This window comes from Orcinus orca, chromosome 16 (genome assembly GCF_937001465.1).
Source record: "Orcinus orca chromosome 16, mOrcOrc1.1, whole genome shotgun sequence".
Classification (NCBI taxonomy): Eukaryota; Metazoa; Chordata; class Mammalia; order Artiodactyla; family Delphinidae; genus Orcinus; species Orcinus orca.
Genome location: NC_064574.1, coordinates 11157451 through 11172917, shown reverse-complemented (window position 1 = coordinate 11172917; position 15467 = coordinate 11157451). Strand labels below are relative to the sequence as shown.

The window sequence follows — 15467 nt, the reverse complement described above, 5'->3', positions numbered from 1 at the left end:
CAGTCAGGGTGGAGGGTCGGAGCCCACCTCGAGCCGCCGCCTCAGCCCATCTCCTCAGTTCTGTCCAGTTAAGCTTCCCTCCCACTCCCGGGAAAAGTTTGTCTGGCAAAGTCTTCCAAGCTCAGAACCTTGGCAGACGCAACATTCCAAAAGGGAGACCAAGAATCCTGGGAAATGGCTGTGTTCGCCCTTCTCCCCGAGGGCAACTGTGTTGGTTGGTGGGCTCTGGGAAAATCTAGAAGAGGAATTGCTGACACTGCAGCTCCAATCATCATCAGGGGCATTGAGCACATCTGTGAAACCCGACGTAGGTCTGGCAGCATCCTCCAGCTCCCTGGAAGATATCGTGGGGTGGCAGTCCCTGCAGTGTTGGGGTCTCTTCACACTCACCCCTTGACTGCTCCCTGGGTCTGCAGTCCCTCGGCCTCCTGGCTCCTCCACCCATCAGTGTCAGGCCCCCAGAGCCCCCTCCAGAGTCGCTGCCCTGGCTGCAGGCCCCTCCAAGGGTTCCAGACTCTGCCCCAATCAACTACACCCCTGTGGTTCTCGCCGTGAGTCACGGCAGGTCTGCTGTGCCGCCTTCCTATCTGGCGAACCGGAGATCGCCTTTAATTCCCTCCAGCTGGGCTCCGCAGGACTGAGATAATCTGTTCTGGCGCAAGAGGAAAGCAGAGGGTTTGTTGTGTCTTTGTTTCATTCAAATGGTTTGGATGATGACTCACTCCATTTCTTCTTTCTTTCTTTTTAAACCAGGGCACCGTCTAGAAGTCGTTTTTGATTAGAAGCTGACCTCAGAAGTACGCTCGCATCATTCTGAAAACATCTGACAGCACCACAGAAACCGACGCAGAACGAGAAAGGACACAGTGGACGAAGGCCAGGACCAGGGCCTTCCCACACGGCTCTCCGGGCTGTCATTGGCCTGAGTCAAAATTGGGATGCCATCCCCTGTCAGACCCCCGGATACCTGCATTGACATGGGGCCAGCTGGGAGTGATAGTGGTGACTGTCATCATCGTGGTCGTCATCGCATGACACTGGCCGATACTACTGAGTCCTTATTACGTACGTACGGCCCATGCCGTTCTAAGGGAGTTATCCATTCTCGCAGCATCCTGTCAGGCAGGTACCACTTGGCTTTGCGGTCTGAGTGGCATTGTCAGGTACTGCTCAGAAGCTGGGAGGTCAGGGTGGGTAGACCAGCGGTCTCTTTAGGAACACGAAGCCCCGAGGCAAAGCCAGCTTGGCCCTGAGGGAGAAGCTGTGAACCAGCGAGGTGGGAGCGGGTGGCCAGAGGTGGTGAGCAGGGCGTGAGAGGGGTCCAAGGTCAGTGTTAACAGCAAAGGGAAGCAGGAGGTTGGCTGCACCCAGGTGGAGGGCAGCAGAAAGCTGTGGCTGGCCAAGGACATGGCTCTCATTCACTGCTATGCCTCCCCTGTGTGCCAGCTGGTAGGCAGAGAGGTGGGCATGAAGCCTTCACTTCCCCAAGTCCACAGGCTGTTGGAAGAGACAGGCTAGGAGAAACGGAGTGGGAGAAATCACCTCCAACCAGGGCATTCTGGAAAGCTCCCAGCGGGAGGCGGCTTTGGCATTGAGCAGGGTGGGGGCGGGGGTGGACCAGCACAGGAGGGGAGCGAGCACCTTGTGTGTTTAGGTGAGTTAAGCACCTGTGAGGAAGAGGTCGCTCCACATGGCAGGGGTGTGAACTGAAGGAAAAGGGAATTCTAGGAAATCCAAAAGGTGGGTGAGAAAATACTGTGAAGGTCTGATCATAGTAGCAACGATGACTGATACTGCAATAGAGGCCTGGCATCTGGCATCCCTGCGGGGGCGGGGGGGGGGGCGGAGGCAAGTGCCCCAAAGGCCTGGAGAGCTGAGCTGGCCACTCCTCTGTGAGAGCAGCTCCTTTGATTGGCCCCTAGTGCCTGCATCTTGTGAGCCCTTCTGTGGGGTGTTTGAATATTGATGAACCGTCCATGGGTGGCCAATGTGTTCCTTCCCCGGGGCTGCTGTAACCAATTGCCACAAACCAAGTGGCCTAAAACAACCAAAATTTGTTCACTTACAGACCTGAAGGCCAGAAGTCCAAAATCACGGTGTCAGCAGGCCGCGCTCCCTCCGAATGTTCTAGCTTGGGAGGAATCCTTCACTGCTTTCTCCGGTTTCTGGTGGCTCCAGGTATTCCTGGGCTTGTAGCCTGAGAACCCCAACCTCTGCCCCCATCTTTACGTGGCCTTTTCCTCCTCTTATAAGGACACTTGTCATTGGATTTAGCCCCCCACCCCAATAATCCAGGATGATCTCGAGATCATTAATAACGCCAAGGACCCTTTTCCCAAATAAGGTAACATTCACAGGTTCCTGGTGGGTATTTGGGTGGGGGCCACCGTTCAACCTAATACAGCCAATAAGGCCTATTTCCCCCCATCAAGTGGGAGCTTCCTGAGGATGGAAACTGTGCCCCTTCCTTCCTTCCTTCCTTCCTTCCTTCCTTCCTTCCTTCCTTCCTTCCTCCCTCCCTCCCTGCCTCCCTCCCTCCCTCCCTGCCTCCCTCCTTCCCTCTCCCCCTTCCCTCCTTCCCCAAATATTGAGGGAACATCTGCCATGTTCCAGGCTCAGTGCTGGGTCCTGGGGAGACTGAAGCAATGCAAACAGGTCCAGTTCCTGCCCTCTCAGAGCTGACTTTGCAGTGGAGGGAGGTAGACCCAACAGAAGCCGTTACACCATTGCTCATGGCAGGCAGAACTACAAAAGAAGGGGGGAGGGGCAAGACCAGCAGGGTTGGGGGTGGGTCAGGGTGGACCAGCTCCAACCAGGGAGGTCAGGGAAGGCTTTGCAGAAGACGTGACACATAGCTGGACCCTGGATGCTGAGAAGGACCAGGTTGGAACCTCCCTCTCACTTCCTGGCTGTGTGATCTTGGACAGTTGCTTTACCCCTCTCTGCCTCAGTTTCCTCGTGTATAAAGTGGTGATGGCAAAAACACAGTCTCCTGGAACCATCCTGAGGACTGGGTGAGTAAACCCGTGGGGAGCCTTCACAGCTGCAGTGTTCCCAGTACTTGCTTCATAAGCCATAGCTAATCCTCCTAAAAGAATACTTAAATGTTAACATTATTGGCACACTGGCAGAGAGCCATGCACCAAAAACTTTTGTTAACAATTGAGGAATATTTATTTTAAAAACCAAACAAACAAAAAGGACCTAAAATTAGTCATCATGCAAAACTCTGGAACGTCTCGGAGTTCCTTACTCTTATCTTACAACTTGACTTGGGGCTTGTTTGAATCAGGTTGGGGGCCTGGGACACCTATTCTCTTTAGGGTTTGGGGCTTGAAATCTTTGTAAAGGCCTGGCAGAGGTACCGGGGCATGTTGGCCACTATTTTGGGCAGAGCAAGCTGAGTCCTTGGAACTTTGGGACCGGCCAGCGGAGCCAGGGGTCTCCTACATCGTGTTGACTTGGTAGATGGATGGAGGTCAGGCTGAAGGTGGTCCTGGGGTGAGAAGGGGCAGAGAAGCTGGGGCACTTGCAGGAGGCCCACGGAGAGCTCCAGGCCCGCAGGCATCTCCTCCCATCTGGGCCTCCGGGATCCGTCCCTCTAGGGGGCAGTAGGGCTCTACCGAGAGTCCCTGTCTCGTCCTGCAGAGGCCGGGAGAAGCCCCTCGCCTTACAATGTGCCTCGGTGTCAGCATCGAGGGAGAGTTCTTTCTTTTTTTTTTTTTTTTAATTTTTATTGGCGTATAGCTGCTTTACAATGTCGTGTTCGTTTCTGCTGTGCAGCAAAGTGCATCAGCTCTACGTATATCCCCCTCTTTTTCAGATTTCCTTCCCACTTAGGTCACCACAGAGCACATCAAGGGAAATTTCTGCACAGACTTTGCCCTGGCTGGGCCCAGAGGATATATCTTTGCACATTCAGATGTCTGGGGGGGAAATGCTCATTAGGAAGGAAAGTATTTAATGTCACGGTAACATGTGAATGTTTCTAAAAGTGGAAGCTGACAGCTGTACCCACTTAGGGAGCACTTCGGGGTTCCAGCCGCCAGGAGGTCAGCCCCCTCCAGCCTGATGGGGGAAGGAAGTTGGATTTCTAAGGCGCGTGCTATTCACAGGGAGAAGACATGCGTTTCCGCACTAGTGTTCGTGGCCAGGTTCAGGTTTTTAGACCCTGAAAACAAATCTCCTTGACCGGTTCTCCCCCATCTGCTGCTCCTCCCGTCTTGCTGGGGGAACCAGGGTAGCCCCTGGCTGTGTTTTGATGTAGCACTGTGACCCCAAAGATCCGAGACTCATGGGCGGCACCCTCCCCCCCACCCCGTGGTGTGGCCTTATGGTCCACTCTGGGGGCAGGGGCAGGGGTATGGGTACATCTGCATGGGGCGCACACAGTCCTGGGTTCAGGTCCTAAATCTGCCACTTCATGCTGTGTGGTCATCAGCAGGGTCCCCATGGAGCCTCCCACCTCACCTGAAAAACAAGGAGAGACCTGCCCTGCAGGGTGACTTATTTCTGGACGTGATTCCAGTGACACGATTCCTGGAACGGGCTTAGTGGGGTGCCAGGTGCACCCTGACATTCACCATCACACCACCAGCCACCCTTCCAGCTCCCACCCCGCTGCCTACTCCAGCCCGCCTTCCCTGACCTCTACCACTTCCCACTTCCCTGGCACTCCATCCCTTCTCTATTTACTGTTTACAGTCTGTCTCCAGCTGGAATATGAGCTCTACCCTGCCTTATGCAGGACACATATTCAACATCAATAAATATTGTTGAGGGACTTCCCTGGTGGTCCAGTGGTTGAGTTGCCGTGCTTCCAGTGCAGGGGAAGTGGGTTTGAACCCTGCTCGGGGAACTAAGATCCCACATGCCGTGAGGCCAAAACCAAAACCAAACCAAAACAACAACATCAGCAACGAAACATACATACATACGCACGTACGTACATGCGTACATAAATATTGTTGAGTGCACGCATGAGGGAATGGGAGCTCTAACCCAGTTGTCAGTTTCCCCGGCTGTGCAGTGAGGATGATGCTACTAGAAGTCTCTAGGTGGCTTTGGATGCATCAAACCCTTGTGTGAGCACCTGGCCCAGGCGCTCAGCAGATGCAAGTTCATGTCCCCAGCTGTCGGCTTTATAATACAGGCAGGAGAACGGCCCCTCCACCAGCCCTCGAGGGCAGCCACACAGACTCAGCCAGTGAGGCCTGAGCGGGATCTCTGCACATTGGATCCTTCCACACACCAGGCGGGGAGGCCCAGGTCAGGGAGGCTGTACACACTGGTCTGTGTAAGCGACGTGCGGAGCCTAGGACCATGTCCGCTGTTCCGCGTGAAGCAGCCGGGGGCTCTCACTGGGGGAGGAGCTGGTCCATGGCGGGTGACAGACCCTCACCCGTGGTGGCCAAGAGCAAGGGCACACGGGTGGATGCGGACGTGAGTCCCAGCCTGACTGCTCTTGGCTGGGTGGCCTCGGCAGGTGACTTCACACCTCTGAGCCTCGGTTTCCTGTCAGGTGGGGTGATGGGAGCCCGCCGCTCTGAGAGCTGTGATGAGAGAATAACCAGTGCAGGAATGAGAACCGTTACTGTGCTGAATTCAGAGTCGAGCAAAAGAGTTGAGGGAAGCAGAGGAACGGCCCCTCAGAGACATCCACGCCCTGATCCCTGGAACCTGTGAATGGATGCTACCTCGAGAGGGGGGATTAAGGTTGCAGATGGAATTAGTCGTGCTAATCGGCTGACCTTATGATCAGGAGACTAGCCTGGGGGATCCAGGTGGGTCCCGTGGAACCACAAGAGCCCTTAAAAGTGGAAGAGGGAGGCAGCGAGAGAGGACTGGACCTGCCACTGCTGGCGCTGAAGACGGAGGAAAGGGCCATGAGCCACGGCATGTGAGTGGCCACCAGAAGCTAGAAAAGGCAGAAGAACCCTGGAGTTTGCAGAAGGAATGCAGCCCTGCCAACACACTGATTGTGGCGCAGAGGCTTCTGACCTCCCAGACTGTGAGATGGTGACTCTCTGTTGTCTTAAGGCATAAGTTTGTGGTAGTTTGTTAGTGCAGTTATAGGAAACTCACAGGAGGGCTGCGTCATGGCAGCCTCCACCCGGCCTCCCTCTCAGGAGCAGAACGTGGCAGAATGAGGATCAGCCTCAGACCTGCTGACGGGGTTAAATCTAGTGGAACCCTGGCCCTTTGTAAGTGAGAAGAGACCGTCAAGATCATCTAGGTCCGCATTTCAGAGCGGGATGTCCCCCAGATTAGTCCCGAGCGATGTTCTGTTCATAATGGTCCCATGGGTCCGTCGGTTAGGAAATGCTGCATACACTGTCTGGCTTTCAAGCAGTCACAGTACTCTTTTATCTCTGAGAGGCTCTGAGAAGGCCTGCAGCAAAAAGCAAGAAAGGTTTTCTAACTTCCACTCAGCACTTCCAAAGATACTGTAGCATAAACCTTCTTCCTCCAAGCCTTCCCCCCAGAACTTGTACTAACAACTCAACCAAGCTTGTGTTTGGTGGATGGGCTGATCTACTCAAATCAGTTCATGAGACAAATGGAGAAACTGAAGCCCAAACAGGTGGAGGTGCCCTGGAGAAGCAGTGCAGCTTCAACCAGCCACACGGCCCTGGGCAAGTCACATCACCTCTCAGAGCCTCTGATTCCTGATGGATAAAATGCAGACAAGAGGGCCTGCTTTGCAGAACACCATGGATAGCTGTCTCCGTCTGTTGGGGCTGCTATAACAAAGTACCATAGGCTGGAGGACTTGTAAACAACAGAAATTTATTTCTCACAGTTCCAGAGGCTGGGAGTCTGAGCCCAGGATGCCAGCATGGGCAGGTCCTGGTGAGGGCCCTCTTCTGGATTGCAGACTATCCATTTCTCCCTGCGTCCTCACGGGGTGGAAAGAGAGCTCTCTGGAGCCTCTTATGTAAGGGCACTAATTCCACCCATGAGGGTTCCACCCTCAAGACCTAATTACCCCTAATTAGGTACCTCCTAATACCATCACATTGGCAGCTAGGCTTTTAACTTGAGTTTTCAGTCCATAAGCAAGGAAGTGGCCGTTGAAGTGGCCAGCACCCACCTGGTAGGTAGTTAGGCAAGAGTAGGTACTACTTGTATTCGTTTCCCATTGTTGCCACAACAAGTCACCACAGACTTACAGGCTTACAACACAAATGTATTATCTTACATTTCTGGAGGTCAGTAGTCCTAAAATCAAGATGTCAGCAGGGCTGGTTCCTTCTGGAGGCTCTAGAGCAGAATCTGTTTGCTTTGTCCAGCTTCTAGAAGCTGCTCTTGTTCCTGGGCTCACACCACTCTGACCTCTGCTTCTGTCATTACGTCTTCTGAATCTGACCCTCCTGCCTCCCTCCTATAAGGAACTCTGTGACTACAGTGGGTCCCCCTGGATAATTCAGGGTAACTTCCCAATCTCAAGGTTCTTCATCACAGCTGCAAAGTCCCTTCTGCCTTGTAAGGTGACATATTCCCAGGCCCCAGGGATAGGATGTGGACATCTTTGGGGACCACTATTGAGCTGACCACGCCCAGGATGCCTCCTTTGGTGGCCCTGCGTTCCTCCTGCTACAGTGCATTCTCTCTCTCCTTTGCTCCAGGCTGGACACCAAAGGAGTGATTTAGTTCTAACCTGGGCTTCTGGTTGAGTCAAGTGCAGGAGAAAGTTTGCGTCTCTGCAGACATCCCCCATCCCTCTCAGACCATCACCCCCAGGCCATGCAGGTTGCAGTGGAAGAGCATCTTAGAAGGCAGGCTGCAGCCAAAGATTCCAGAGAAAACTGACTGCAAACTGTATCCCTTCATTCATCAAATATTGGAGTGCCTGCCGAATGCCTGGTCTCTCTTGGTGCTGCAGGCACAGGTGTGGACTGGACAGACCGGGCCCTGCCCTCAGGGAGCTGACTTCTCATGGGGAAGAAGGACAGTCGGGGAGAGATCACATAATAGGCACCAGATCAGAAACAAAACAGCAGGGTATGAAGATGGAGGATGGTGGAGGTGTGCCCAGTTTGCCATATGGGGCTGGTGAGGGGGAGGGCCACGGAGGCTGAATCCTCGGATTCTGGGTTTGGCAACGGGGTTGATGGAGATGTTATCTTCAGAGAGGGGTTCACAGGAGGAGAGCAACTTTTTGCAGGCCTGCGGGGAGGTGATGAGTTCCGTCCTGGGTATGACAGTGTGATGGGCCCAAGGTCCATCTAACATGGGATGTCAGTGGGTGAGGGAATGTCTGAGCTGGAGCTAATGAACGTGGGCATTGTTCACCTCGGGGTGGGTTCCCCATGGAGGAGAAGACAAGAGGACCTGGGGCCGACGCCTGGGGAGCCTCCGTTTGGGCTGCAAAGGACGAGGAGCTGATGGGTGGAAGCAGAGAGACAGGTGCACAAGTGCCCAGAAAGCCAAGAGCGAAGGAAGAGGCTCACGAGGTGGAGAGCAGTCAACAGGGCCAAACGCTGCAGAGAAGCCCGGGAAGGGAAGACTCGAGAAGAATCCATTTGGCTCAGCTGGAGGAGGGCCCCAGTGGCCTCTGTTGCGGCCGTGTGCCGGGGGCAGAAGCTGCAAAGCAGCGGCGGAGCGGTGAGCAGGAGTAGAGGAAGCTGGGACAAGACGCGTGCACAGCTCTTTCCTTGGCCAGGAAGTACGGAGGAGTCAGGCCAGTGGCTGGAGGTGGCCGTGGGGGTGATGGCTTTTTCCATCTTTATTTCTGGTTTATTCAGGCAGGGGACACCTGGCTTGTTTAAATGCTGATGGCTGGGAGCCAGGAGAGGGGGAGGTGAAGATGAAGGGGAGGGGTTGACCAAGGTGCGAAGCGGGCGGAAGGAGGCTCCTCCAGAATTCCAAAGCGGGGGTGGGACAGCCATCTGGGAGGAAGGAACCAGTGCGGGAGGCCTGTGGGCTGGGGGCAGGAGGTGTGTGCAGCAAACACGTGGGCACTGGCTCTGGACCGTGCAGGGATGGGCAGGTCACCATGGGGCTTTAAATCTACGAGTGATGCGGTCCGATTGGAGCCTGAGAACCAACATCTGGCAGCTGAGTGAATGGGTGGAAGAGGCCCATCAACCTGTTAGGGACAGGGCTCCCAAGTGTCCATCTCCTTCGTGGAGGTGCTGGTGGAAATGCACCTCATAACTCAAGATGCAGAATATTTTGGGAGGTGGTATTCTTGGAAGTTTAAAAACACAAGATCTAGGGGATAGACTGGGTTTGGATCCTGACTCCCTTCCAACAAGCTGTGTGACCTCGGGCTGGTTACTTGACCTCTCTGTGTGTTTTAGTTGCTTGTAGCTGTATAATAGACTACCTCAAAACTTAGCAACTGAAAACAACACCCGTTTAGTATCTTACAGTCCCTGTGAGTTGGGAAGCCAGGAGCCGCTTAACTGGGGCCCTATGCTTGGGGTTACTTGTGGGGCTGTGATCGAGGAAGTGGCAGAGGCCCGAGTCTGCTCAAGGCATGACTGGGGAGGACCCACTTCCAGGCAAAGTCAGTGGCTGTTGGCAGGCAGTTCTCCCTGGGCTGTTAACTGAGGCCCTCATTTCCTCACTGTCTGAAGCCAGAAGCCACCTTGAGTTCCAAATGGAGTTTGTCAAGTAGGGAGGTGGATAATTGAGTCTGGAATTCAGGAGAAGGGTCCAGGCAGGAGATATAAATGTGGGAGTCCTAGGCACGTAGATGGTATTTAAAACCATGCAATCGGTTGAGGTCACCAAGGAAACAGGTGCAGATAGAAAACACGTCCAAGGGCTGAGCCTGGGGGCATCCCAGTATTGGGGAGATGATGGGGAACCAGCAATAGATGGTAAGGAGAGGCCGATGGAAAAGAAGAAGACCCAGTGGAAGCCGCGTGAAAGAAGCACATCAGGTTTAACCGCCGATTCTGCTGACCAGTCCAGTGAGACGACCATGGACAACTGACTGCGTATGTAACAACAACCTGGGGTCGCTGGTCACTTTGACAAGGTGGTGTCAGTGGATGTGAAAGCTGATGGGAAGGAGTTCAAGAGGGAATGGTAGGGGAGAGGCATGGGAGAGAGTGGATACATGCAGTATTTCAAGGAGTTTTGCTGTAAAGGAAAACAGAGAAATAAGACAATAGTTGAAGGGGAATTGTAGGATCCACAATTATTTTTTTTAACAGATCTTTATTGGAGTATAATAGCTTCACAATACTGTGTTAGTTTCTGTTGCACAGCAGAGCGAATCAGCCACATACATACACATGTCCCCATATCCCCTCCCTCTTGAGCCTCCCTCCCAACCTCCCTATCCCACCCCTCTAGGTGGGCACAAAGCACCGAGCTGATCTCCCTGTGCTATGCGGCTGCTTCTTCCCACCAGCCAACTGTTTTACGATCGGCAGTGTATATATGTCGATGCTACTCTCACTTCGCCCTAGCTTCTCCCTCCCATCCCATGTCCTCAAGTCCATTCTCTATGTCTACCTCTTTATTCCTGCTCTGCAACTACGTTCATCAGTACCATTTTTTTTTTAGATTCCATATAGAATGGCCATTATCAAAAAATCTATAAACAATAAATGCTGGAGAGGGTGTGGAGATAAGGGAACCCTCTTGCACTGTTGGTGGGAATGTAAATTGATACAGCCACTATGGAGAACAGTATGGAGGTTCCTTAAAAAACTAAAAATAGAACTACCATACGACCCAGCAATCCCACTACTGGGCATATACCCTGAGAAAACCATAATTCAAAAAGAGTCATGTACCAAAATGTTCACTGCAGCTCTATTTACAATAGCCAGGACATGGAAGCAACCTAAGTGTCCATCATTGGATGAATGGATAAAGAAGATGTGGCACATGTATACAATGAAATATTACTCAGCCATAAAAAGAAACGAAATTGAGTTATTTGTATTGAGGTGGATGGACCTAGAGTCTGTCATACAGAGTGAAGTAAGTCAGAAAGAGAAAAACAAATACTGTATGCTAACACAATTATTTTTAAGGTAGGGGAAATAATTGCATGTTTCTTTTCTGATCGGAATTATCTAGTAGAGAAGGAGGCTGGGCCATGTCTTGAGAAGGTGAGAGGGCACGGAGGGGGGTGGTCTAAGGTAGGAACAGGACGGTTTTTGAAGTATCACGAGGCAAAGCCAAGCGAGCCCAGGGGCCCTGATGCTGGTGGGGCAGGTGCGGTGGTAGGAGCTCACGGCAGCTCTTTCCACCTGCTTCCATGTTCCTCCCGAAATAGGAAGCAAGGCCGGGAGAAGAGAGGGAGAGCAGCGGGAGGAGGTGCTGGGAGTTTAAAGAGAGAGAGAAGATGTGAACGAGTCATCCAGGAGAGTCAAGAGTGGAGGACAGGAGAAATGGACGCTGGTGTCCTGGCAGTGACGGAAGCCCATGCATCACTGGCGGTCACGGGTATGCAGTACGTTTATGTTTTTCTGTAGCCAAGTTCACGGGCACAGAGGAAACTGAGCATTGGATTTAACCAGCTTGGGAGGGTGCATGACGCTTCACCATGGGATTTAAGCTGGGAAAGGGGAGGAGGGAGCACATCAAGAGAGAGACAAGAGTGAAAAAAAAGGTCGAAGGGCAAAAGGATTATAGGTGGCAGGTGGGATGTGGGATTATTGGAGTCAGGTGCTGGAGAGAGAAGCCAGTGTCAAAGGGTGGGGGAGGGGGGTGCTTAGGGCTTCCCTTGTGGCGCAGTGGTTGAGAGTCCGCCTGCCGATGCAGGGGACATGGGTTCGTGCCCTGGTCCGGGAGGATCCCACATGCTGGGATGTGGAGTGGCTGGGCCCGTGAGCCATGGCCGCTGAGCCTGTGCTCCGCAACGGGAGAGGCCACAGCAGTGAGAGGCCCGCGTACCGCAAAAAAAAAAAAAAAAGAGGTTGTGCTTGAGACAGAGATGATGGGGGGAGGGGCTACAGTTATTGGTAATTTCAAGGTCTGCAGCCATGGTTCTCAGTGCTGTCCTAGGAGCAAGCATCACCTGGGACTTCGCCGGGAAATGCAGGTTCTCTGGCCTCACCCCAGACCTACTGAGTCAGAATCTCCGGGGGTGGAGCCAGCAATTTGTGTTCTCATGAACTCCCGCCTCTCCCCGCAGGCTTCCTGATATGCACGAAGGCTTGGGAACCACTGCCCTAGAGTAGAATGGCTGAAGGAGGAAGACAAGCATCTACAGGACCGGAAGAATGTAAGAAATTGAGAGGTCGGGAAAGGAAAAGGATTCTTTAAGGAGCATGAAATTGCTGAAAATTAAGACAGGGGTACAGAGACTTCCCCGGTGGTCCAGTGGTTAAGATTCTGCCTTCCAATGCAAGGGGTGTGGGTTGGATCCCTGGTCGGGGAGCTAAGAGCCCACATGCTGTGGGGTACGGCCAAAATTTTTTTTAAAAAAGGGGGTACACCTGAAGAAAGTGCCCGGACCCAGGAGCTAAAATCACCAAGAAATGAGGACAATGGCCAGGTGGAGAATAGTCTAGAAGTGGCAGAAAACAGTAAGGAGGACACCTATCCCAGAGCCCAGTGATATAAGGGCTGTGGGAGATAGCAGCCCCTCTGTGGGGCATAGCGGGCAGGACAACGGCCCCCCAAAGATGTCCACTCATCCCTGGCACTTGTGCGTATGTTACCTTACACGGCAGCGGGGACTTGGCAGGTGTGATTACTAATCTCAAGATGGAACGAGTAGCCCGGATTATCCAGGTGGGCCCAATGTAATCACAAGCGTCCCTATAAGGGGAGGCCGGAGAGTCAGGCGGAGGAGTACGCGGCACAAGGGGGCAGCGGTCGGGGTGATGCGGTTGCTGGCTTGGAAGATGGAGGGAGGCCCACCGGCCAGGAAGCGGATTCTCCCCTCGAGCCTCCGGAAGGGACACGGCCCTGCGGACACCTTGAGTTTAGCCCAGTGAGACCATTTTGGATTTCTGACCTCCAGAACCGTAAGGTAATGAATTTGAACCGCCTTAAACCTCTATGTTTGTGATAATGTACCGTAGACGTCTGCGAGGGAAGCGGGGGCCTTAGGAGGGTGGTGGGTTTCAGAGCAAAAACACCAGGCGCACTTGGGAGGAAAAAACTGAGAACGTGGGCTTTTGTTTACGGTGGGCCGTGAGATGTGGAGGGCAAAGACGCTGCGACTGTGTTTTGGGAGTTGGGGGGCGGGGGCAGAAGGTGGGCTTGCAGAGCTTAGGAGGGGCTAGTGAGTGGGAGAAGCGGGACTGCTTGAGAGCCTGACACCAACAGGTCTAAAGAACGAAACGATTAGCCCTGAGGGTGAGGACATGGGCGCTGGGTGATGGGAAGCGGCGGCGTCTGGGATCCCCACTTTCCGATTCTCAGAGGGGCCCGGACCTGTTCTGAGAGCGTGGGTCCCCGTCGGGGCAGCAGTGGTGGACGTCGGAATGACTCTGCAAAGCCCAACATGGGAGGCGGCAGTGCCTCCAGGGTGCCCCGGCTCCTTTGCATCACCTGGAGGATAAATGAGAAGGTTGGCTCGGGAGCAGCGGGGCTGCAGGTGTGTCTGGGGAGGACCAGATGGAGGAGAGCCGCCGCCAAAACGCGTTAACAGTATAACTCGTTGAGCAGGAGTGCCTCGCCTGCTGCAAGTTCCCGTTACCTTGTCAAACAGACTCCCCGGGGAGGTCGCGGTTCACATTCGGCTTGTAAACGGCAGCTGGCCGGCCGCCCTGCTCTTACCTGTCCCCGAGGAGCCGTTGAGCCACGGCAGCCAGCATTTTACAGGCGGGAGGGCCACGGGTGACGGCAGGAAGCCAGGAGGCAGATAAGAGCCTGGCAGGCTCAGGCTCCGAGGGAGCGATGGTCTTTATTGCTGTCTGCAGCAAAGGGAACTGGTTCTTTCTAGAAGCCAGCCTGGAGTCCACAGATGTGTAATTAGAAGTGAATGGGGCTTCCCTGGTGGTGCAGTGGTTGAGAGTCCGCCTGCCGATGCAGGTGGCGCAGGTTCGTGCCCCGGTCCGGGAGGATCCCACGTACCGCGGAGCGGCTGGGCCCGTGAGCCATGGCCGCTGAGCCTGCGCGTCCAGAGCCTGTGCTCCGCAACGGGAGAGGCCGCAACAGTGAGAGGCCCCCGTACCGCAAAAAAAAAAAAAAAAAAAAAAAAGTGAATGAACTGAGCCATATAGGACAGAAGAAAGGTCTCTCTTGAGTCAGATGTTTAGGTTTTAAAAATGTGTTAAATATTAGGAAAGGATTAATTTTCCATGCATTCCGGATGAATCCATTGTTCCCAATGTCACTTGCATGTGTGAAACTTGGACACGTTTGTTCATTCAGCACGTAGTTCCAGAGGGCCTACTGAGGCCAGGGTCTGGGCATGTGGCATTGAACCCGAACAAAGACTATCCATGCTCACATGGGATTTACAGGTGTAAGAGACAGATTGTAAACCAGCAAACGGGTCTGCAAACAGGAGAATCCTGTATATGTCGTGGTGGGTGTATTTGTGGGCAGGGTGGAGGTAGATCCCACATTCCATGTTGTCAGGAAGGTCTTCCGAGGATGAGAGGGTTTGATCTGGGGACCTGAGGGATGAGGGAGAGCAGTTCCATGAGCCTCAGGGGTCAGAGCGTTTCAAGTCTTGGGAAAACTGAGGCAGAGGTGGGACAGGGTTAGGATTAGGCAAGGAACAGAAGAGAGGCTGACATGGAGGAACAGAGCTGAGTCTGGAGAAGTGGTAGGTGGAGAAGATTGTCGAAAGTCTTGGCAGAAATCTGGATCATTCTAAATGCAAAGGGAAGGTCTCAGTCCTGTAACTGGTGGGTTACTGAGGCTCTTCCACTGTCTCAGACCTGAGTGACTAAACTGCCTGTGTTTTTGAAATTAAAGTGATAGCAGCAAGATGGCAGAATAGGAGGCTTCTACCATCATTCTCCCACAGAACATTGATTTCTTTTTCAGCTTTATTGAGGTGTGACAAATGAAGTTGTAAGGTATTTAAAGTGTACATCATGATGAGATGATAAAAACTGTGAAAGGATTCCCCCATCTAATTAATTAACACATCCATTACTTCACATATTGATCTTTTTCTGAGTGTGAAAACCTTCCAATTGTACTGTTTGCAAATTTCAATTACACAATAGCAATGTCAATTACAGGCACCATGTTCTACATCAGATCCTCAGAACTTATTTATCTTACAGCTGAAACTTTGTACCCTTTTACCAACCTCTCCATATTTTGCCCAGCCCCCAGAAACCACTGTTTTCTGTTTCTATGAGTTTGACTTTGTTCTTTCCTAGATTCTACATATAAGTGAAACCATGCGGGATTTGTGTCTCTGTGTCTGGCGTATTTCACTTAACATAATGTCCTTTAGTTTCATCTGTGTTGTCACAAACAGCAGGATATCTTTCTTTCTCATGGCTGAATGATATTTCATTGTGTGTGTGTGTGTGTGTGTTTATACATATACCTACCACATCTTCTTTATCTGTTGACAG

At 52.8% G+C, this 15467-nt stretch overlaps 1 long non-coding RNA gene across 2 annotated transcripts in view; it reads left to right on the top strand.

Annotated features, from left to right (window-relative positions):
• LOC117197779 (uncharacterized) overlaps positions 1-15467 on the top strand; it is a 231081-nt gene that overhangs the window by 182519 nt on the left and 33095 nt on the right. For both annotated transcript variants that reach the window (XR_007472119.1, XR_007472118.1), the window contains exons 8-10: positions 754-1065; positions 2069-11415; positions 12107-12949. This is a non-coding gene — a long non-coding RNA (uncharacterized LOC117197779). The remainder of the gene's footprint in view (positions 1-753; positions 1066-2068; positions 11416-12106; positions 12950-15467) is intronic.